Source organism: Hyla sarda, chromosome 5 (assembly GCF_029499605.1).
Source record: "Hyla sarda isolate aHylSar1 chromosome 5, aHylSar1.hap1, whole genome shotgun sequence".
NCBI classification, from domain to species: domain Eukaryota; kingdom Metazoa; phylum Chordata; class Amphibia; order Anura; family Hylidae; genus Hyla; species Hyla sarda.
Genome location: NC_079193.1, coordinates 46,074,863 through 46,099,446, shown reverse-complemented (window position 1 = coordinate 46,099,446; position 24,584 = coordinate 46,074,863). Strand labels below are relative to the sequence as shown.

Genomic DNA, 24,584 nt, shown 5'->3' with positions numbered 1-24,584 from the left:
TACCAAAAGTTTATAACTTTCTTTTGTTTAGTTGTTAATATTTTTTTGCCTGTTTCTTAGCGATTGCCCAGCTTTTAAAAAATAGACATGATTAATGCGGTCTCCCATCACCACCCCAGATTCTTAATGTATTCATAAAGGGTCACATTCCCAAAAATCAGCAATATTGACAAGATTATTATAATTTTTTTTTACAGTGTTCACCTTGTAGTATCAATGACATGGTAACTTTATTCTGCAGGTCGGTACGAATATGGCGATACCTCATGTACTTTATTTGATGATTTATTACTTTTACACTATAAAAACTATTTTTGATTTAAAAAAATCTTGTTAGTGCACCACTATTTTCTGAGAGCTGTATTTTTTATTTTTATACCGACAATTTTGTGTGATGGCAAATTTTTTCCATGAGTTGACATTTTTAGTGATACCATTTTGGGGTACATGGGACATTTTGATCACTTTTAATTTTACAGAGGCGGCATTGATATAAAGCCATAAATTTGACAGGGTGTTTACATTTTTTTTTTTTTACAGCGTTAATCTTGCGGGTTGAATAATGTCATAGTTTTATTGCTTGGGTTGTTAGGGATGGGGCAATACCAAATATGTGCATATAATTTTTTGGGTGGAAGGAAAGGGAGATTGCTATGTTTTTTTATTTGTATTTATTTATTATTTATATTTATTGTTTATTTATTTAATGTATTTTTTTTACTGTCCCACTAGGGACTTGACACTTATAATACATTGCAGTACAGATCTGTACACAGCTGTATTACTGACACGCATAGCAGATCAGACTCTGCCTCGGGCAGAGCCTGATCGGCTTCCATAGCCAGATAACCAGTGGGCGTTCAGAGGTCTCTGGTTGCCATGGCTACCAATGAAACCCCGTGATCGCATCGCCGGGTCTCATTGGAGAACAGGCGGAGCTCCCTCTGTCACTGGCGATCGGTGCGCAGCTCTGCTCCTGACAGTTGCAGCGGGTGCTCGGAGATATGCGATCGCCGGCTCCTGCCGCCGATCACCACTCGCATACCCTCGGCGCCGTTATCAAGAATGGACATATATATATATACGTCCATTTATATATATATAAGTCACAGGAAAAATGGATGTTTATATACTTCCATTTGCAGGAAGGGGTTAAAGGAATTATCCACCATAAGGTAACTATAGTTTTTACCTGCCAGACGGTATTGGACATGTTTAGAAAGGATCCTTGCTTGTCTGCAAGCTAAATGGTTGTGTTGTGAGTCCACCTTTACCCTGCTGTTTTCTTTTTGTGAAATGGCTATTTACCCCGCCCCCCCTCCAACTTCAAGTCCCAAGATCCCTTGTTTGTAAGTGTGAGGTCACTTTTCTCCCTCCTACACATCAGCCAACCCGCCCATTGCAGTAAAGCTAAGGTATGCATGCTGTTCATGAAACTACAACTCCCTGCAGCTCTGTGGAGAATGATCTCCCTACCACCCAGCAGTCGCTCCACCCATTGAAGAAAATAGGGTCCCTTTCAACACCTGACTAGTGATGTAATGTCTCGGGCCGCACTGCAACCTGGGAAAAGCTGAGACAATATGTTGTATGCTGCTAAAAATAAACGTTGTGGCAAAGATCACATAAGATTTAGGAGACCACCCTCACACACAGGTACAGACACCGTGATCGCATCGCCGGGTCTCATTGGAGAACAGGTGGAGCTCCCTCTGTCACTGGCGATCGGTGCGCAGCTCTGCTCCTGACAGTTGCAGCGGGTGCTCGTCGATATGCGATCGCCGGCTCCTGCCGCCGATCACCACTCGCACACCCTCGGCGCCGTTATCAAGAATGGACATATATATATGTCCATTTATATATATATAAGTCACAGGAAAAATGGACGTTTATATACTTTCATTTGCAGGAAGGGGTTAAAGGAATTATCCACCATAAGGTAACTATAGTTTTTACCTGCCAGACGGTATTGGACATGTTTAGAAAGGATCCCTGCTTGTCTGAAAGCTAAATGGTTGTGTTGTGAGTCCACCTTTACCCTGCTGTTTTCTTTTTGTGAAATGGCTATTTACCCCGCCCCCCTCCTCAAGTCCCAAGATCCCTTGTTTGTAAGTGTGATGTCACTTTTCTCCCTCCTACACATCAGCCAACCCGCCCATTGCAGTAAAGCTAAGGTATGCATGCTGTTCATGAAACTACAACTCCCTGCAGCTCTGTGAAGAATGATCTCCCTACCACCCAGCAGTCGCTCCACCCATTGAAGAAAATAGGGTCCCTTTCAACACCCGACTAGTGATGTAATGTCTCGGGCCACACTGCAACCTGGGAAAAGCTGAGACAATATATTGTATGCTGCTAAAAATAAACGTTGTCGCAAAGATCACATAAGAATTAGGAGACCACCCTCACACACAGGTACAGACACTACTGTATATTATGAACTACACTTACTTTACAGCCTCTGTAGAATAGTCAAATAAATAAAAAAAAGTCCAGGAACAAACATCTAAGACAAATAGCTGACTTACCTTGTTGTGCGCTGGCATATGAATACAAACACAGCCCAACAATGAATAGGATATGCGCCATCTACAAGACAAAGTATACAAGTTTTATTAGAACTATGCATTTAAAAGAACGAAAAAGCCATCATTTTTTTTTCGTGGCATCTTTGTTAGGACTTGCTACCCACAAATACATTTTACATACATTTTCTATATACATCTCATCATCTATGTGCCCAAGATCTTTGGTCTGGTGCCCTGCATCTCCTGACATCAGCAATGACCACATTCAATTATTTCGGTGCCCCATAGTGCCCAGGTATCTAGGATTAAATTTTTTCTATGAAGCATTGTTCACATACGCATTATGAATTTAAACCAGAATGCAATCTGTGACTAACCAGCAACACAACAGATCCCCAAACCCAATGGCTGTTTAAGACGTATAATGGAGTCCATCGGGTTGTCTGTTGTGGCGCTGCATGATTTTGTATTCTTACTCCTCTAAAATATGATGGAATCTGCAAGGACGTAGTCACAAAAGGGGTGGCCGAATCTCCCAACCCCTTTCAGGCTGCGGGAGGTCGTGACGTCATGGCCATGTCCCTCATGTCATCACGCCCCCTCAATGCAAGTCTATGGGAGGGTCCATTTAGTAAATTTTGGGGGCTTCCAATTCTACGCAATGCACTTTTCGGTAAAAATGTCACCTTATCTTATTATGTAGGTCCATACGGTCACAAGGGTACCTAATTTATATAGGTTTAATTTTATTTTACTACCTAAAAAAATTATAACTACATGCACCAAAATTAGTATGTTTAAAATTGTCCTCTTCTGACCCCTATAACTTTTTTTTTTCTGCATATGGGGATGGATGAGAGCTATTTTTTTACACTGTGATCTGAAGTTTTTATTGGTAGCATTTTTGTTTTTGACTTTTTGATCGCTTTTTATGAAAAAAATTTTAGGGTATACAAAGTGACCAAGAATACACAATTTTGGACTTTGGAATTTTTTTTAATGTGTACGTGTGGTGACCCAGTACAGAATCATGTGTTCTTCCATACTCCTGCCCATCCTGTGTGGCAGATGATGCTCAATTTCTGTCATGAGTCCCCTCTCCTCAGAACTCTCTATATTTCATAGTATAATATACTGTCATATAAGGGTTAAGGGTTATTTGTATTATCTACGTACTTTTTGCCTTAAATCTATTGTTGTCAAGGACCTTGTTGTTAAGGGGAGTATGCAGTGGTGAACATGTGACTTATCCGGCCAATGGAATCTCTCTAAATTCCTCCCATTTATAGTGAGGTCAGGATTCATCTCTCTCTTGGGCTCTTGAGTCTTTGCTGAGGTACAGTTTGGTGAAGAATGAAGTCTGTCTGTGAGGTGGATCTGAAAGGAGGCATAATCCAGGAACCATGCATCAACTACAAGTTAGCCTCACTACCGTGGTGAAAGTCAGCAAGTTGATAAGCTTCCCTAAGTTCACCCTGCAACTCCTTCACGCTAATCTGAGCTGTAATGGGTTGTACCATCTTTCCAACCTCAGTAAAGCAAGCCAGTTAACCTTAACCTTGCGTCGGAGTGATTATTTGCCCCGTGCCTGGCACAGGTGAAGCTGGCCTACCTTGGGTGGTGTATAGGTCAACCACACCCTGGCGTCACAATAAGGTTAATTACACATTACTAGACATGTGCAATTAGTTTAGTAAGAAATTAGTTTTTGTCCAAATTGTTCATATTTTGTACATTCGGATCAATCCGAATGTACAAAATAATTTCATCCAAATGAATCCGAATTAATAAGAAAACGAATTGTACATGCCTGTGAATTTGTGAAAAATGAGTTTTATTTTTTTTTAAACGAAATTCTTTTTCCTTTAGAAGCAGGGGACCATTATGGGGAGCGGGTAAACAGTATAGAAGAGAGCCGCGGAGATCGGAACATTGGAAGACAGGTAAGATAATGTATAATTTTATGTGATTTATCAATACATGATGTAATGTTGAATGAATGAATGAATGAATGAATGCTGCATGAATGATTGATGTGTTTGATTGACGAGCTATTTATGTATAACATGTCATGTTGGTTATTTTTATTGTATTTTTTATGAAGATATTTATACTAAAAAATGTGATTTTAATTTATACTTCTTGTTAATACATTGATTTTTATGTAATGTGTATTTTTTGGAACATGTAAAATATGTTAGATACGTGTTTTACACTTGCGCTAACCCAGTGTTTCTGTTTCCCAACAAACCAGGGTGCCTCCAGCCGTTGCAAAACTACAACACCCAGAATGTCCTGACAGCCAAAGGCTGTCCGGGCATGCTGGGAGTTGTAGTTTTGCAACAGCTGGAGGCACCCTAGTTCATTGGGAAACACTGCGGTAACCTATTTCTTTTTTTTCTTTTTTAAATTTCCCTCTCCCTTCGCTGAATGGTCAGTAGGTTAATGAAATGCATAGTTAATTGCTATGGGAAATTTTTTTATTGATAAAGCCACAAACATTCTAAAGGGCAATTATCAAATTATATCTGTGGTTTTGTCAATAAAAATTTTTTCCCACGGCAATTAACTATGCATTTCATTAACCTACTAAACCTGTTCAATAAAGGGAGAGGGAAATTTAAAAAGAAAAAAAAGAAATAGGTTAGTGCAGTGTTTCCCAACGAACCAGGGTGCCTCCAGCTGTTGCAAAACTACCTTTGGCTTTGGCTGTCAGGGCATGCTGGGTGTTGTAGTTTTACAACAGCTGGAGGCACCCAGGTTCATTGGGAAACAGAAACACTGGGTTAGCGCAAGTGTAAAACACATATCTAACATATTTTACATCTTCAAAAAATACACACTACATAAAAATGTATGTACTAACAATAAGTATATATTAAACATCTACATAAAAAAATATAATAAAAATAACCAACATGACTCGATATACATAAAACACTCGTCAATCAAACACATCAAGCACATCAATCATTCAAGCAGCATTTATTCATTCATCCAACATTACATTATGTATTAATAAATCACATAAAATTCAACATTATCTTACCTGTCTTCCAATGTTCCGATCTCAGCAGTTCCCTTCTTTTTCTGCACCCGCTCCCGATAATGGTCCTAAATAAAAAAAGAATTTCATTACCAAAAAAATTACATTTGTTTCTCACAATTCCTTACAGCATCTTTCTTTTTCGTGGTACCCCAGCAAAAGGCCAAAAAAAGAAAAAGAACAAAAAAAAGGAACGAAACTAAGTTAAACAAAAATTAAATACAATACTCCGAATACTGAATGTATCCGAAAAATCAAACCAGAAAGAATTACCGAACCAAAAATTTTACCCGAACGAAATTTTTTTATTATGAAACGGAAATTTTTCTTGTGCACATGTCTACACATTACTCCGTCCGACACCACAACTTTTGGCATCCTACAAACAGGATATGGGTGTGTGCCTTATGCAGAGAACCCCCCCCCCAGTCTGAACTGTGTCCAAACTTGCAGAAAACCGTACTTCCGTGCGACAGAAATTGCGCCAAAATTGTACAGGACTTTGTGTAAAATACGTATGTTTAAAGGAGAAAAGTTTATTTCGGCTACTGTAAAAGTGTTAAAGTTATGTCCGACATTGTGCTGCGCAATAAGTAAAGTGCTGTCCTACCTGGAAGGGGTTAATCGGCTCCCAAAGTTCCCGTGCGCGCGAGTGGCTGCAGCTCCGCCCCACCAGTCTCTGGCGGGAACGCCTCTCCAGCACAGCACGGAGGAACCAAAAGGATCACCTTGTGTTGCAGGGGAAGACTCATCTGACTGGACCAAAGCAGAAAGTTCCATGGGCGCAGCCATCTTGAAAGTTCCCAGCTGCAGCATCGCAACACTGGAAAGCAACACTGATCACCAGTACAGTATTGCACAGAGTCTCCTGTATTCAGGTCTGCCATTATCAAGTATCTTGCTACCAGGTGCCTGCAGAAAAGAGGGGGAATATCTGCTATTAACGCCCCCACAGTTCCGGTGCAAACTCCAAGCTGCTGCGGCACCTCTTCATCTTTCTTAAAGCGATAGCGCACCCTATTATTTCATCAGATGTCTGAACCAAGTACAACCAACAGCCTGGGTGTTCCAGCGACCCCACCGGTATTCATGGGGAATTCTGTACTCCCTACCTACAATGGAGACCCCTTTACACTGAGGGATTTCAAGGAAAGAATTCAGAGCCTGTTTGTCTTTTACTCTTTTCCTCCTAATCACCAGGTGCAACTGTTAACAGGACAGCTCCAAGGACCGGCACTAGAAGAAAGTCCATACCTCGCCAGTATCCAAAAAGACGGCTGTGGAGGAGTTTTCTGAAGGGCAGTAGCAGGTATTTGAGTCACATTCTCCATCAGAGGTACGTCTTCGACTATATGAAAGGCGAGACTCAGAGCGTATGCTGTAGCCCTGCACAGTGCCCTAGAAACTAGATGGTATAACTCCCGAACAGGGCAATAAAGTGTTAATGGACAGATTTATTGATGGGGCTCACAACAAATGGGATAAAGCTCAACTGAGAATGTTAGCAGTCCAAAATCCAGACATGTGCTTTCCTGCCTTCAAGGCTGGCCATGCAAATAATTGAGTCTGGGACTGAATTAAAGGATGTTTGGGCTCCCCATACACCCGCTCAGCAGCCCTCATGGGCGACAGTCAGGCCTATACCACCTTGTACAACTGTCCCGGCCCCAGTCCAAACAACCCTGTCAGTCACTATACTTTCAGACTTACAGAGTGTTAAACAAGACATTGAACAATTGACTAAGGCTATGAAGGAACTCGCCACCTGCTCTGCTCCTGCCCCACATAATCCCAGTTACTGTGCTCCTCCACCCGCTAGGTATTCTGGGAGTAACAGACCCTTCTGTACTTACTGTAACAAGTCTGGCCACTGGAAAATTCAGTGCTGGGGTTTAAATGGATTTCACCCTGAGATCAAGGGCCGGCCCTCAGGAAAACAGTCATCAGGTCCGACCCCAGAACTACCTAAGTCAGGACTCTCACTTTATGTTGCCTCCTGCCCCCTTGTAACGGTTGTTGTAGAAGGTGTACCTTTAGAAGCGTTGACAGATACAGGGTCACAAGTGTCTACCATATCTAAACGTGTTTTCTATCTGCATTAGGATGCTAGTCTATTCTGTGAGCCTGATGATGTTGATTTCAGTGTAATTGCAGGCAATGGGCAACTAGTCCCCAGACATGGATACTGGGAGCCAACTATTCAATTAGGTAAACATGTACTCACAGAGCAGGGAGTGATTGTACCCAATGTGACAGATAAAGCATCTGCTGATTTCATACTGGGGATGAACATTATGAGGTATTGTTTTGCAGAGATTCTGGATGCCTTGTATGTCTCTCTTCCTAATATTTCACCTCCAGACCAGCAGGCTGTGTAGCACCACCTGAAAGTCCTACAAGCTGAGTAGAAGTTTGCCAACAAACAATGCAAAATATACAGAGTATGAATTTAAGACATCAGGTCGTGACCTTGCAACCCAACATGGAGACTATCATATGGTGCCGTGCACGTCCCGGAGTCAAGAACCGTGATTAGCAGGCCCTGCTGGAACCCGTGCAGCTTAAAGACCATCCATTAGTTCAGGCTGCGAGAAGTCTCGTCACTGTCTGAAATAGAAGAGTGCCTGTACATTTAGTGAACTTGTCTGATTCTGCTACTGTCTTACCCAAGTACACTCCAGTGGCCCAGTTGTACCTCCTCGAGTCAAGAGATATTGTGACCGAACGTCTGGTGGCCCGACAGTGAGCAGCTCAAGTCACCGGTGGATCCAGTATTGGTCCCCCAGAACCCTGGTGGGTGCAGCTCCAGGTAGGGGATGCCACTACCCCTCAGGACCAGATTAATGAAGTTGTGAATATAGCAAAGAGGTATCATGAAGCTTTCAGTAAGCACCCAATGGACTTTAGGAAAACGTCAATGATCCAACATCGCATCCTCACAGGTGATAGCCCGTCTATCAAAGAGAGACACTGTCAGGTCCTGCCAGGCATGTATCAAAATGTCAAGAAGATGCTAGCTGAAATGAAGGAAGCGGACGTGATTCAAGAAAGTCAGAGTACCTGGGCGGCACCACGCATCCTTGTCAAGAAGAAGGATGGAGCTATCCGTTTCTGTGTCGACTACAGGAAACTAAACAATGTCACACACAATGATGCTTATTCTTTACCATGAATTGTGGAGTTGCTTACTGCCTTTTGGTCTGCTGCTTACTTCTCCACCCTGGACTTAACCAGTAGATATTGGCAAAAGCCCATGGCCTCGGAGGATCGGGAGACACCCATGGGTTTGCTCGAGTTCAAAAGTATGCCATTTGGGCTGTGTAATGTCCCTGCTACATTGCAGCATCTGATGGAAAGGTGCCTGGGACATCTAAACTTCCAAAGTGTCTTGTTGTATCTGGATGATGTCATCAAGTATTCCAAGTTTTACCAGGAACACCTCTGTCATCTGTCAGACGTCTTTCAAGTCCTGATCAAGCATGGGCTGAAGATCAAGCCTTCAAAGTGTCACTTGCTCAAACCCCAAGTCCATTATCTGTGCTACGTTGTAAGTGCAGAAGGAGTTCAGCCAAATCCTGAAAAGGTGGATGCTGTCAAGTATTGGCCTACACCTCGCACGGTGAAAGATGTCAGGAGCTTCCTGCGATTCGCCGGCTACTACCGCCGTTTTATCCCACACTTCGCCGATACTGCAGAACCCTGCGGGGGGGGGGGGGCGTCGAAGGAAAACTATAATGGACGACTATCTATTTATTGGGCCGAAGAGAAAGAGACAGCATTTCCTGCTTTCAAGCGTCTGCTGACACAGCCACCCATCTTGGCATATCTGGATTACAGGATTACATCAACCATTCCAGCTATATACTGATGCCAGTTTTGAAGGCCTAGGAGCTGTCCTGTCCCAAGTCCAAGATGGTCAAGAGCAAGTGATTGCTTACGCCAGTCGGAATCTACAAGGAGCAGAGAAGAGTTAAGCTAATTACAGCTCTTTCAAGTTGGAACTTCTCGACCTGGTATAGGCCTTGACTGAGAAATTCAAAGATTATTTGGTGGCCACGCCATTTACAGTGGTGCTGGGTGGCAGCTAGGCCGGTTAGGGATAGGGGCCACTGACTGTGGGTATGGGGAGCAGGCGGTCAGGAAGGAGTTACAGCGAGGCCCCCCTTCTCTACTCTTGAGATGGGAGCCAGTAGGGAGGGAGCATAGGTGGTCATGTGTGCATTAGAGGCAGGTCGGCCCCTCTACGTTATACGTTGTGGTGCCCCCTACCAGGTTCTCTTTCTGTTTACCTGGGAAGCTGCCAGTGGAGACAGCTCCCCGCCCTCCTACCCCTTGTGTTTTTATGTGGTGTTTTTCCCTTTTTATTATCTTGTCTTTTGTAACCCCTGTATATATTAAAAAATAAATAAATAAAAAATGACATAAATAAATGTTTATAAAAAATGTGGTTTCTCAATACAGGTGCATAGTCCTATATTACCTGTAGGCCCTGTCAGGTTGAGTCCCTCAGTGACCTGGGGGCTCCCCTGCAGGGAATCCTTGTGTTATCTTGCTATTTTGTTAAATGTGGTGTATGATACCTTAAGACCATAGATAGGATTCTAATGTATAGATAGTAAATAGGACCTTTGGAGGACTCCAAGGACCTGTGTGAGTAAGCTGATCAAATGTTATGGTATACTGTTATATGATTTGTTGCAATATGTAATCCCAGAGAGCACCAGGTTTAACCTATGACCCACAGCTTGATCAATGGGCTATAGTCCAGCCCCTCACTATATAAGGGGCAGCCATCTTTAATTCACTCTCTTAGCTTTACCACCTGCTGCTGAGAACAAGTCTTTGCTGAAGCAGCTACGAGTGAATCTCAGGACAGTGTTCAGCATCTGGAGTACCACAAACCTACAACTCTCCAGTAAGTCAAGTCTATGTTTGCTGTGACTACAAGTAGTCAAGTCCTGCACATAGTCAAGTCCAGTCTAATAACAGTCAAGTCTAAATTTCAAGTCCAAATCAAGTGTATTACAAGTATTGGTCCAGCAAGCTGCGAGGTCCTCTGGGTACTGATCTCATCTCTGGAACAATATGGCTATAGCTGTGAAGATAATTACACCTGTCTTCTATTCAGTAAAGCCTCCGTTTATCCTCAACTGGTTGTGGACTCTATATTCACTACTAGCCTGTGGGATAGCGGAGAATCCGGGCGTGTTGTGTTCCGGAACACCACACTGGCATCATGAACATATAGGGGTTAATACCATCCGACCCCCGGGGTTAATAACATCTGATCCCACCACTCACTGCAACACCCGTGGCCCTGCCACTACTCACTGTAGAAACGCACCACAAAAACAAAAAAATATATATAAGTAAATCCTACAAAAATTATGAGAGGTTCCAACAGTATTTATGGATGGAGATACTTTGTTTTCCATTTCTTCCCTCGGTGGACTGTTTTTGGTGGAGGGTTTGTTTGTTTTGTGTTTTGTTTTAAGTCACAGCTGGCGGTACAGGAGAGAAATCTTTGGAGAACTGGAGGTGGAAGGCTGGTATGCTCGTCAGCTGCTGCCGGCAGACGGCTGTGTGCTTCCGCTGGTTGGCAACCTCATGGGAGGTTGAACAGTTCAAGGTTTACTACATTGTTAAGATTGTTATGCATAAATAAAGCTGTGGCCGACCCCCATGGCCATCAAAGGTTGCTAGTGTCTGTGTAGTTATTTCTTAAAGGTTATTATGAATGGTGGGGGGCTACGAGTGGAGGTTGGAAAAGGAGAGGTAGGTCATTTCGCACAGTCTATACTGATAACAATCCTTTGCCACACTTGAACACCGCTAAACAGGGCCCTCTTGAACACAGATGGGCTTCAAGGTTAGCCAACTACAGCTTCACTATCAAGTATAAAAGCAGCAAGCCAAAGGTCAATCCCGATGTGCTATCCTCGATGACCCCAGGCGAAGAGCCACCCCAAGAAGACGAGTGGGAGGATGTGGAGATGCCTCCGTTTTATCAGTGGTTCATCCATCAAAATGCCAGAGAAGATGAAAGAGGATCTCTATACTTGGAAGACTCTGCAAGACGAAAGCCGAGTCATGGGGGACTTGATGGATTACCTTCTGGTGAAAAAGGTACCGACCCGACTGCGGTGGGCCCATTGTGACTATGGGGGACATGTATCAAAGATTTTACCCCTGTTTTGTGTGTATTTTTTTGCGCAAAATTTGTCGCAAGCTATTTTTTTTGCGCATTTTTTTGCGCACGTTTTGGTAGAGCATGTCCTCCAGATGTGGCTGAAACAGGGTACCTTGGAGTGACATCTATAATACACATGGATTTATTACCTGCATACTTTTCCTTTGCGCCAAAAATGTTTACGCAAGTGCGTCTTTTTCCCCGCAAATATAAGCCAACTTTAACTGCACGTAGCAATCCTTTCTATTTCTGAAGGAAAGTTCTACTAAGGAACCACCAGAATATTATCACTTTCCTATCTCAATTCCTCATTTGGTTTGCTTTATATTGCTTTTTACTCCTTGGTTATTCCAAAGCACTTTTGAATAATTTGCATATAGAATATTTGTTTCCAGTTCAGTTATTCATTAGATCACTTGTATATTGGTTTTGTTATTTTATGATCCAACAATTTAATACATTTACATAGGAAATGTTTGATAGCTTACTTATCATTGAACAAGCTCCGTCACATTAAAATAGCTTTGTAATCCACTTAACACTGTAGATTATTCTCCTTTTATTTTTAAAATTTACTGCTGTCCGTTATACTTTTCCCCAGCGCCCGGTAAGATGGTGGCTATCACTGATAGCCAGCCATCTTACCATGTGACCACGGGGGGGTTTCTTCTTCCCCCCCTCCAGCCAGTCAAATCTGACTAGCTGATAGCAGCGTTTCGCTATGAGAATACTTAGCAGCGCGGTGTGTGAGTCCGGATCACGGCGATCGGGAAACACACCGCTCTGCTAAGTGTCCCTTACCTGTCCCCCGGTGTCACTTACCCGGCCATGCGGTGTCCCGAGCGGTCCCGGTGCGAGCGGCGTCCTCCAGGCGGTCCCGGGGGTGGTGCGTCCCCGCGGTGAGTTTGCAGCAGCAGGGCGGCATCTTCATTGGCAGCAGTGAGATCGCCGTAAAGCGATCTCACTGCTGCCTCTGGGAGTTTCAAAACTGCAACTCCCAGCATGCCCAGACAGCCTTTGGCTTTCTGTGCATGCTGGGAGTTGTAGTTTTGCAACATCTGGAGGGCCACAGTTTGGAGACCACTGTATAATGGTCTCCAATCTGTGCTCTTCCAGATGTTCCAAAATTACAAATCTCAGCATGCCCACTCTGTCGAGGCATGCTGGGAGTTGTAGTTCTGTAACATCTGGAAGACCACAGATTGGAGACCATTATACAGTGGTCTACAAACTGTGGACCTCCAGCTGTTTAAAAACTACAACTCCCAGCATGCCCAGACTGCCCAAGCATGCTGGGAGGTGTAATTCGTCAACATCTGACCCTTCAGATATTGCCGAAATGCAACTTCCAGCATGTCTGGCCATGCTGGGAATTATAGTTTTGCAACAGCTGGAGGCACACTAGTTGGGAAACATTGTTCGTTTCCTAACTCTTTTTCCCAACCTGTGTGCCTCCAGCTGTGCCTCCAAACTATAACGCCCAGCATGCACTGACAGACCATGCATGCTGGGAATTGAAGTTGTGCAACAGCTGGAGGCACACTGGTTTGGAAACACTAAGTTAAGTAAAAAACTTTCAAGTGTTTTGCAACCAGTGTGCCTTCAGCTGTTGCATAACTACAACCCTCAGCATGCACGGACAAAAGGGCATGCTGGGAGTTGTAGCAGTATGCCTCCAGCTGTTGCATAACTACAAGTTCCAGCATGTCCTTCTGCTGTCACTGCATGCTGAGATTTGACATTTTTGCAACAGCTGAAGGCACACTGGTTGCGAAACACTGAGTCTGTTTCCGTGTTTCGCAACCAGTGTGCCTCCAGCTGTTGCAAAACTACAACTCCCAGCATGCATGGACAGCCAAAGGGCATGCTCAGAGTTGTAGTTTTGCAACAGCTGGATGTTTCCCCCCCCCTCCCCCCAATGTGAATGGACAGGGTACACTCACATGGGCGGAGGTTTACAGGGAGTGCTGCAAGATTGAGATGCAGCAAACTCGCTGTGAACCCCCGCCCGTGTGACTGCACCCTAAAAACACTACACTACACTACACTTAAAATAAGCAAAAAACACTATATATACACATACCGCTACACAGCCCCCCTCCCCAATAAATATGAACAACGTCTGGTACGGCACTGTTTCCAAAATGGAGCCTCCAGCTGTTGCAAAACAACAACTCCCAGTATTGTCGGACAGCCATTGACTGTCCAGGCATGTTGGGAGTTTTGCAACAGCTGGAGGCACCCTGTTTGGGAAACACTGGCATAGAATACCCCTATGTCCACCCCTATGCAAAACCCTAATTTAGGCCTCAAATGCGCATGGCGGTCTCTCACTTTGGAGACCTGTCGTATTTCAAGGCAACATTTTAGGGTCACATATGGGGTATCGCCGTACTCGGGAGAAATTGCCTTACAGATTTTGGGGGGCTTTTTCTCCTTTTACCCATTATGAAAAGGAACAGTTGGAGTCTACACCAGTATGTTAGTGTATAAAAATAAAATTATTTACACTGACATGCTGGTGTTGCCGCATACTTTACATTTTCACAAGAGGTAAATGGGAAAAAAGACCCCCATTTTTTGGGACACAATTTAGCCAGAGTATGGAGATACCACATATGTGGGCGTAAAGTGCTCTGCGGGCGCACAACAAGGCCCATAAGGTAGAGTGAACCATGTACATTTGAGGTGATTTGTACAGGGGTGTCACAGATGTTAAATGAAGAATAAGGACATTGGTATAATTGATGTGTTATAATTGGGTGAAAAAGTGGTATTATTGTGAGATTAAAACTTTACATAATGAAGAAAAAAATTCTAAAACTAATAACGAGGACACATTTACTGTTTAGGTGCAGATACGCTGCAGACAAAGCTCCTACTAAATAGAGCTGCGGTGTAAATTTATGCTCTGAGGAGAATTCTAAATTTAAACGCAATTCAAGAAAGTAGCTGCACAAGAATGATAAATTTAACGCAGCTGCGCCAAATTTAGACAACAGGCAGAGGGGTAAAAAACTTCTATTATACACTGGAAATGATACATGTCCCCCCATGAGTTGAAGTGACTGTGGCATCAGAGGAAACAACTGTTTTGCACAAAGGACTGTTGTATCACAATTCTTTGAATCCGGTCTCCGGTGAATGACTACATCAGATTCTGGTTCCCAGAAGAAATGCGGCTATGGTCCTCAACGCCTAACTTGACCAGTCGGGACACTTCGGAGTCCATAAGACGGAAGCCACAGTTCAGAGAAGATTTTACTGGATTGGGTTGCGGAGTGATGTCGAGAAATGGTGCAGTGAATGCTCTGTCTGCAATGTTACCAAAAATGGACGTAAGGACATGAGGGCGCCACTCCATCCCATTCAAAGCAACAGACCTAACCAGTTGGTCGCTCTAGACCACGTAAAATTGGCTCCTACCCGATCCGGGTATACCTATGCTCTCACTATGGTCGACAACTTCTCCAAGTGGGTTGTCATTGTACAAAGATCTCACAGCCAAGACTCTAGTGTTTGTGGGTTGCTTCTGGCACAGAGTACTTCACGAGCCATACTTGGGCACTGCTATGGAAGATCGTGAGCCAACGTTCTGAAATTTTTTCTCTCACATTTTGCTCAACAACTGATTGAAGCAGGTTTAGCCGATGATGGAAATCGTGTACAATGATTTCCATAGTCGATTTGTATTTATAATATTGATTAATCATTACAGCCCTAATGATATATACAGTATATATATATATATATATATATATATATATATATATATTTATTTACACACACACACACACATATTCACATATACTCATTATGGGGGAGATTTATCATAACTTTCCAGAAGAAAAGTTGCTTTCCAGATCACTTCTTTCATTTTTTAAAAGGCCTCTGAGAAATGAAAGAAGCGATCTGATTGATTTCTATGGGCAACTCAACGACTTTTCTTTCAGGTTTTGATAAATCTCTTTATATCTCTTTATATGTGTATATATTCCCAATTGGGGACACCTGCCAACAGCAGACAGTTTTTTATTCTCTGGCATAGTCCCATTAGACTCAATGTATTTGCACCTCCCTGATAGGGGAAACTCCCAATAGCGTGGACACACATGTGCCGAGCAACACAATCCAAATAGTGGACTTACCAGGCCCTACCTTGCACACAGCCTGCTGTTTAAACCCGCCCCCCAATGCCAATTTACTCCTCATGTGCCGAGTCATCCCCACCTATATTACCCCCTGTGCCACATAATTTCCTCTTGATCTCCCCGTGCTATTTCATTCCCCTTTATTACCTTCTGTGCAAATTTATCACCCCCTTTACCACCCCCTGTATCACATCCCCTATGCCATTTCTTTCCCCCCTTTATCCCACGTGTGTCATTTCATCCCCCTGTGCCATATCATTTCCCCTATATCCCCCCATGCCACTTTATTCCCCGTGTGCCAAATCTTCAGTATACGATACACACATATGTGGTGTCCAGGTACAGTATTGCATACCGTACCTAGTGTAGAGGTCCCCAAAGTCAGAGTAACTACGTTCAGGTAGTGTTCCTCAGGTGGGACAGCCCCTAGTTGCCTCTCCTCAAGTCTATCTCCAAAAATAATATATGTGTATATATTTAATAATTATATATATTTTATAGTAATGTATAGTACTTACCTTGTTCAGCGTCGCAGGACCTTCGGTCATGTGACCAAGTTAATAACCTCTATGATATGTTGGAGGACCTTAGGAGGTCCTTGGGTCAGGTGTTACCCACAAGTCTTTGTAATGGAGATTGACATCAGTATGGACCAATTAGCATTAGTTCAGCCCCTGCCCATATAAGGGAGCTGCGTCCAACTATCGCTCTTTTGGGTTGCTGCTTTCATGGATGCCGGACTAACAGGACAGTGCTACGCAACTTTCAAAGACACGCTAGGCCTCAAAAACCTGCCGGCCTCAGCTGAACCAAAACCGTGAGTTCAAATCTAAATCTCTGCTAATGCTAGCGTGACTACTAGACCGCAACTAAACCCCTAAATCCAGTGGAATAACGCACAGTACTAAAAGACTCTAAATGCTAAAGTCCCAACCTTTGTCAATCTCCAAGGAAAGCCGTTGTTATGCTGAGAGACTGTTATGTTATTGAAGCTTGCAGAAAACCTTCAGTAAAAGTTAATACTGTTTCAGAAAACTCTCTGGTTGGGGACAGTCTATTGTTATCATCTACCTCCCTATCGCTCTTGGGAAGGGTGGCGGCAGGAAAAGCATTATTGAGGAGCCCACACCCTGGCGTCACGAATAGCAAGGGTTAACAAGCCCCCTTTAATTACTGCACAGCTACACTCCCCATACCCTACATCCTCCAGGCTATCACACATACCAAACTTATCACTATAAGTATACATCACACACTGTGCACTCTAAATACCACACAGTACACACAATATATCATACATTGTACACACTAAAACTACATCACACTGTACACACTACATATCACACTGTACACACTATAACTACATATCACACACACGTCTCTAAAATTATATAAACCCCCTAATAAAAAATAAAATCACCCTTATTTTCCCATTATCCCCCCAAAAAGAAACAAAATAAACATATTTGGTATTGCTGCGTGCGTAATTGTCCAAACATATATCACACACACTATCAGTCCCTGTGCACAGCTGTGTCCGATGCCGCTGACCTCTCTGCATTGTTATACCCTCTTGTGTCTCACCTTGTGGACAGCGCAGTGTCAGCCGGTTAGTATAGGAGAAGAGTGAGGCTGTGTGCGTGGAGGTGCAGGCTCTGGGCTCACAGGGGGTGGAGACTCATCGGGACACATGGTTGTGCAGAGGGTCGTGGGGGGTTGTAGTTAGGGGGGGGCAGGGGAAGACGTCATTGTGTGTGCTCAGCTCTCCCAGATCGGGGAGTTAATGATTGTTCATACTGAGAAAATGAAGAATCTTATTCTTGCACAAAAAAAGTGAAAAATAAATGGGAGCTCAACATAAAACGTGATTGCCCAAGCCGAGGATACTGTGTTGCACAAAAAACCCAATGTGCCCAAAAAAAAATACATGTGGAGAGGGTAACAGTCCTACTAGGCTAGGGGTGAGAGAAAAGAGAAAGAACAGAAGAAAAAATGCAAAGAGTAATAAAATAAATAAAAAAAGAGAATAAGAGAGAGAGTTTCCAAATTAAAATAGCATTTATTTAAATAAACTTAGAGGAGTGAGGTCCTTGGCAGGGCCCTTGCTTCGGACTATTCACAAGATTTAAAATATACAATATAGATATACTATGAAAACTGTACTGAAGGTATATATAAAAACAGCACTGGATAATAATACCCCTATTAAATATAATTACAACTGGACACGGAAATAGGAAAGTCTTTGCGCTATATTAGGCACTACAAGTGTTGCAAATATGGATATTTCCCCGGAACTGGAGATGGATTGTGTATAGTCAATAGCTTGGCAGGGATGGCACTGTGCTGAAATAAGTTAGTTAGCAGTAGATAATATTTTGTTGCAGCGTTTGGCAGCGCTGGATGCCCCCTGTTTGGAGCCCACTCTACCCTGACTGCCCAGGGCTACAGTATGAGTGGCTTCAAACTCAGCAGGGGTTGTAGCTGATTGTCCACAGTTATTGTAAACCTCCGCTTCGGGGCCTCGCTATCACCCGGCGGCGCGGGGACAGGTATGCGAGGCTCCGAGCACAATGTGAGTTTGGCACTGTGTGCCTCTTACCGGCTATGCCGGTTGTGGGCTGGATGCAGTTGTCCAAGCTGCGGCTGGCCAGCGGAGCAGAAAGATTTCCTGATGGAGCATGTTTCTCTAATCTGAGGCTCCTAGGGTATAAGTCCTTCCGTGTGTCTACAGTGGGGGTGATGGTAGGTGACTTCTTGGGCTAGACGCGTTCCGGGGAGCCACGTCCCCTTTTTCAATAGCAGTGAGAGTGAGAATGACCGGGAATTGCAGTGTTTTATAACATATCCAATTACAGTGTTGTATAACATGTCCAGAAGTTACATCATCTAGGTGATAGGTAAACTTTGGATAGGATTTCCACAGAGTCTGTCTCACCTGGTAAATACTATCACTGGAGAAAACATGGACAACATAGGGAACTATAGTATACAAGAAAAATAGAGAAAAAGAAGAAAAAAAGAGGGATAGAGTAAAGAAGAAGGGAATATTAGTTCGTGACAGTCGAAAAGATATTAGGATATATAGTTTGAGAATATAAATATAAAAAAAATATATAGTGGAAAAGAAAAAATATTATCTGAATTAGTGAATGTGTTCAGTGGGAAGTGATGCAAGAATGATAAATGTGAAATATAAAAAATATGAAGAATGTAAAAAATACTACAAAGGTTACGAAAATTGCTAATTGTTAAAAATATATATGTGTAAAACATTTATAAAAATATATACAAAAAATATAGAAAAATGTATAGAAAAATGCAAAATGTGGAATAGGTTTCGTTAAGAGAGCTCATTTTATAAGAAACCAAATAATTCTAGTTCAGCATTCAGTCCTCTGGGTTCAAGGCTGCTGAAGTCATATATTTTTCTAGCCTCTGCTCTGGACATTTGTGATAGATAAATACAAAAACAACAAGGAAAGCCGCACTTCCCAAATAAAGTGCACGGGTGCCGTCAGCCAGATCCCAGGTCCAGGGGTCCACGTAGGTACAAACAGATAAGCAGCAGCAACACAGTTTTAAAGTGCAAAAGGTGTCTTTTATTCACACGTCGCCTCACGTTGTGTGAATAAAAGACACTATTTGCACTTTAAAATGGTGTTGCTGCTGCTTATCTGTTTGTAGATAGATAGATAGTTGCCTCCTCTCCAATTTTTCTTAATTGACTGTATAGCTGCGAACTCGAGTTCAGATGGGTCTGAGTTATGGTGCGTGTAAAAATGAGCTGATAAAGAAAGGGTGTGTAACAATAAATGCCAATTTTTTTAACCAATAAATTCCTGAGTAAAAATGATCCCAACAAGATTTTAGCAATTTCTAAAGAGAAAATTGAAAATTTAAATAGAACAGATTTTTTTCAGAACCAACATCATCCACAAACAACTGATAACACAATGGCCCTCATTTACTAAGAGTGTCGGGTTTATCTCTGAGTGTTTCTTCATTTACTCCGTGTATTTTTCTTCCTGATTTACTAATGTGTCGCATGGGGAAAAAAATTGTGTCACGCGGTAAATTGTATATATGTCCCCCGCACAGCGCATGTTATATATGCCCCGCACAGCGCATGTATATATGTCCCCCGCACAGCGCATGTATATATGTCCCCTGCACAGCGCATGTATATATGTCCCCCGCACAGCGCAATCATATGCCCCGCATAGTGCATGTTATATATGTCCCCCGCACAGTGCATGTTATATATGTCCCCCGCACAGCACAATCATAAGCTCAAGGTAGCGCTATCATTGACAAGCATTTTATTAGCAGAGCATCTCTCCGGGAAGCCGCTGACCGATGCTCTGCTAATGCTCCGCTTGTGAGTGATAGCGCTTCAGAGGCATATATGTATAGAAGCGAAGTGGGGATCAGATATATAACGTTATCTGGTCCCCACTTCGCTTCTATACACAGTGCTCCTGAGTACAAACATCACAGCTGCCCCATCGCCTCCCCCATCCCCGGTGTTATAAATACCTGTTCCCGGGGTCCTGGGTCCGCGATCCCTCCGGCTCCGGCGATGTCACTGTGCGCATTGACGGTGACTTCGCATTGGGAACGTCACTCGTCATTGCGCATTACAGCGCACAGCCACAGTGCTGGAGCCAGAGAGATCGCGGACCACGGACCCCGGGAACAGGTATTTATAACACCGGGGATGGGGAGGCGATGGGGCAGCTGTGATGTTTGTACTCAGGAGGATTGTGTATAGAAGCGAAGTGGGGACCAGATAACGCTTATATATCTGGTCCCCACTTCGCTTCTATACACATATGCCTCTGAAGCGCTATCTCTCACAAGCGGAGCATTAGCATAGCACCGGTCAGCGGCTTCCCGGAGAGATGCCCTGCTAATAAAATGCTTGTCAATGATAGCGCTACCAGGAGCTTGTGATTGCGCTGTGCGGGGCATATGATTGCGCTGTGCGGGGCATATGATTGCGCTGTGCAGGGGACATGTAGCAGGTGAGACCGCACTGGGGACCACCTTACGTGCAAGAGCTTGCCCAGGCTGCCAGCCCAGGGAAAATAGACAGCAATTTCAACAAATCACCGCACAAGTAGGTCTTGGATCAAAATAAGCTGGTGGTTTTATTCCCAAATAGAATGCAACGTTTAGGCAATAGCCTTTATCAAGCATAGTGAATACAAAAATAGTGCACATTTATACATACATAGATCGTTTTCCATTGGTTACATCATAGGTGTTGCATATGTGCAATTAATAATAGACACACCTCTAAAGGTCATTCATGCGGGGGACATATATACATGCGCTGTGCGGGGCATAGATAACATGCGCTGTGCGGGGGACAAGATATATAGAAGCTGTGGGGACATATACATTTCCCCATTGATTCTATATATCTTTCCCCAGTGCAGCTCTTCTATTTGAGAACCCTGCTGGGATCCCTGATTAGCTCCTCAGTACGGGCCATTCAAGCATCCTGGCGGGGAATTTGAAAATGAAAGTAAAATACATCGTACATCGCTGGTGAGCGGAGCATGCCGCCCGCTCCCCTGCTTAATAACTTTTGATCGGATCGGGTCTCAGAAGTGAGACCCGATGCGATCAACCCCTTTGCCCCTGTACTACTACCCCCAACATGGAACAGATCCTGTTCCATGATGGGGGTAGGATTTAGTCAGTTTTGAGTCATTTTGAGTCAGTTTTGAGCCATTTCAGCTCTGAGCTGTCAGGTTTTGGTGAAGAAAAATTCACAGGTTTTCCGGTGAGTTTTTCATCATACTCCGAGTGTTTTTTCTTTTTTTGGGGAACAAGCCCCTTTTTGTGATAACCACGCCCATTTTGATGGTATATTTTGTCGGGTTGTGCAACCAAATTTGTCTCGCATGGGCTATGTCGGGTTGATATTAGTAAATGAGGGCTAATACGTTTAATCCTTCCTTTCGATCAGGACCATAAAAAATTTAGACAAATATGTTCTAAAAATTGGCATTTAGCTGCTGACAAGTTAGCGCAACTGGACATATATGTGGTGACAGGGGGTGGTGTTGGTGGAAATACCTTACCACTTCGTGACGCCAGTGCTCCGTTATCCTATACACGGTCCGAGGTTTGAGGCAGCTTCTCCTGGGCCAGACACGGGGAGTAAAGGAACACACCGACGTCAGGTTACGGATAACTGTCTTTACTGAGCTGGTGCAGATGGTAATACCTTGTGCTGCCAAGCTGCCCGAGACAGTCCAACACCAAGGGACAACCATGGGTGCTGGAAGACCACATATTCATAAGTCCTAGCGATATCCTGCACAGTGCGATGCGCTGCAGGAGATTACTGGAGGGACCCAGCTGTCAATCACAGCCAGGATCCCACCACAGCTGCTGAGGCCGGGATTGCATCGGTCATTGGCAGCATTACCCCATAGATGCAGTGACCAGTACTGATAACAGCATCTATGGGATTGACAGGGGGGATTGACTCGGGGTCCTGTTGGTTGCCATGGCAGCAGGAGGGCAACTGATGCAGCCTTAGAGCAATAGGCTGGATTGTAAAGGCTTTGTGTCAGGTAATCCTGACAGCTATGCAGTGCTGCAGTACATATGTACTGCAGCATAGTATAACAGGTGAAAAGTATAAGAATAAAAGGTTTATCAATAAATTAATAAAAGGTAAAAAGTACAGTGCTGTGAATGCCATAAAAAAATAAATAAATAAATAAATGCCTGAAATTTGCCCATTAATCACAATATTTAGGAGTTTTTCACCAAAAATTTTGCATGTATCAACAAAGATTTACCACTGATATAAAGTACAATGTGTCACGAAAAAACAATTTCAGAATCGCGTCGCTCAATGAAAGCAATTCAAAGTTATTACAACTTAAAGAGACACAGGCCAGATTTTTAAAAATGGGCTCGGTCATTCAGGTAAAAACAGGTGGCATCATTAACCCCTTAGTGACCACAGACATAAATGTATGTCCTGGTGTGGAGGTACCTAGTGCACCAGGACGTACATTTACATCCTGTATATGACCTCGAGCATCAGAGCAATGCTCGCGTCATGCACTGTAGGTCCCAGCTGCTTCAGTAATTGTGCTGATGTCAGCCATTAACCCCTCAGATGCCGTGATCAATACAGATCACAGCATCTACGGCAATGCGCATGTTTAAATGGATGATCAGATTGCCCTCGTCGCTGCCGCGGGGATCCATTCATCTAAAATGGTGTCCGGAGGTCCCCTCACCTGCGTCTGGCCGTCTCCAGGGGTCTTTTGCTCTGGTCTGAGATCGAACAGACCAGAGTAGAAGATCGCCGACAACACTGATCAGTGCTATGCCCTATGCATAGCACTGGACCGTATTAGCAATCAAATGATTGCTATAGATAGTCCCCTATGGGGACATAAAAATTGTAAAAAAAAAAAAAAAGTTTAAATTTCTTTTTTAATTTAAAAAATCCCGTCCCTCAATAAAAATGTAAATTGTCAATTTTTCCCATTTTACCCCCAAAAAGCATAAAAAATTAAAATAAACATATTTGGTAGGTCGTGATTGTGATGTCACGCCCCCTCCATTCATGTCTACGGGAGGAGGTGTGTCAGCCAACACGCCCCCTCCCATAGACATCAATCGAGGGGGTGTGGTGTGACATCACAAGGGGGTGTGGCTGTGACATCACGACCACTGCCACAGAAATGGCAGGGGTGTGTGGGAGGTGCAGGGACTTTATAAGGTAGTGTCTGGTGCAAACAGTAATTATGGGCGTACTGGTGCTTTTAAATTTCAGAGCTCCGGCGCGCGCACCCTAGGAGACGGGGATGCGCGCGCCAGAGCTGAGACACAGGAAAGGAGGCGGCAGCGGTACGTGGAAAGTGACGGGCTGGAATTCGCATGCGGGCACGTCCCCCGAATCCCAGCCCCGCCGGCAGATGGGGACACAGAGACTCTGTGCTTACGGCCGGTACTTGCAGCCGGAGCGCAGAGCGTAACAGTATCCCCCCCCCATTGGTCTCCCTCTCCTTTTGCGGTTCAGGAATTTCCTGAGAAAGTCCTGGTCCAGAATGTTTCCCAATCTACCAGAAAAAAACGCTTTCCTCTGACAAATTTGGAGTCCAAGATCTCCTTAACAACAAAAACCATCAGAGGTGCCAGAGATAGGAGAAGGTGAAATATTCTTTTGAGAAAAACAGTTGTAGATGACTGGTTTCAAGAGGGAAACATGGAAGGAATTCGGGATCCGGAGGGAGGAGGGCAGATGGAGGGAATAGGCCACAGGGTTAAGTCTCTTCTTGACTTCATAGGCACCCAAATAGCGAGGACCTAGTTTATAACTGGGTATCTTGAACCAGATATATTTAGAAGATGACCAGGAGGAGGATGTCTTCTCTTGTCCGCTTGGAATTTCATGCGAGAAGTAGCATGTAGAAGAGAGCGATGTGTCTTCTGCCAGATGGAAGAAAAGTTCTGCAGTTGTTCATCAACAGCAGGAACTCCAGAGGAAGAAGATATGGGTTGAGGAGGACGAGGGTGAAGTCCATAGACCACATAGAAGGGTGAAGTACCAGTGGAATCGGAATCCCTATGATTGTAGGAGAACTCAGCCCAGGGAAGCAGATCAACCAAGTCGTCTTGACGCGCAG

At 43.8% G+C, this 24,584-nt stretch overlaps 1 pseudogene; it reads right to left on the bottom strand.

Annotated features, from left to right (window-relative positions):
- Window positions 1-24,584, bottom strand: part of LOC130273135 (integrin beta-1-A-like) — a 106,836-nt pseudogene that overhangs the window by 58,670 nt on the left and 23,582 nt on the right.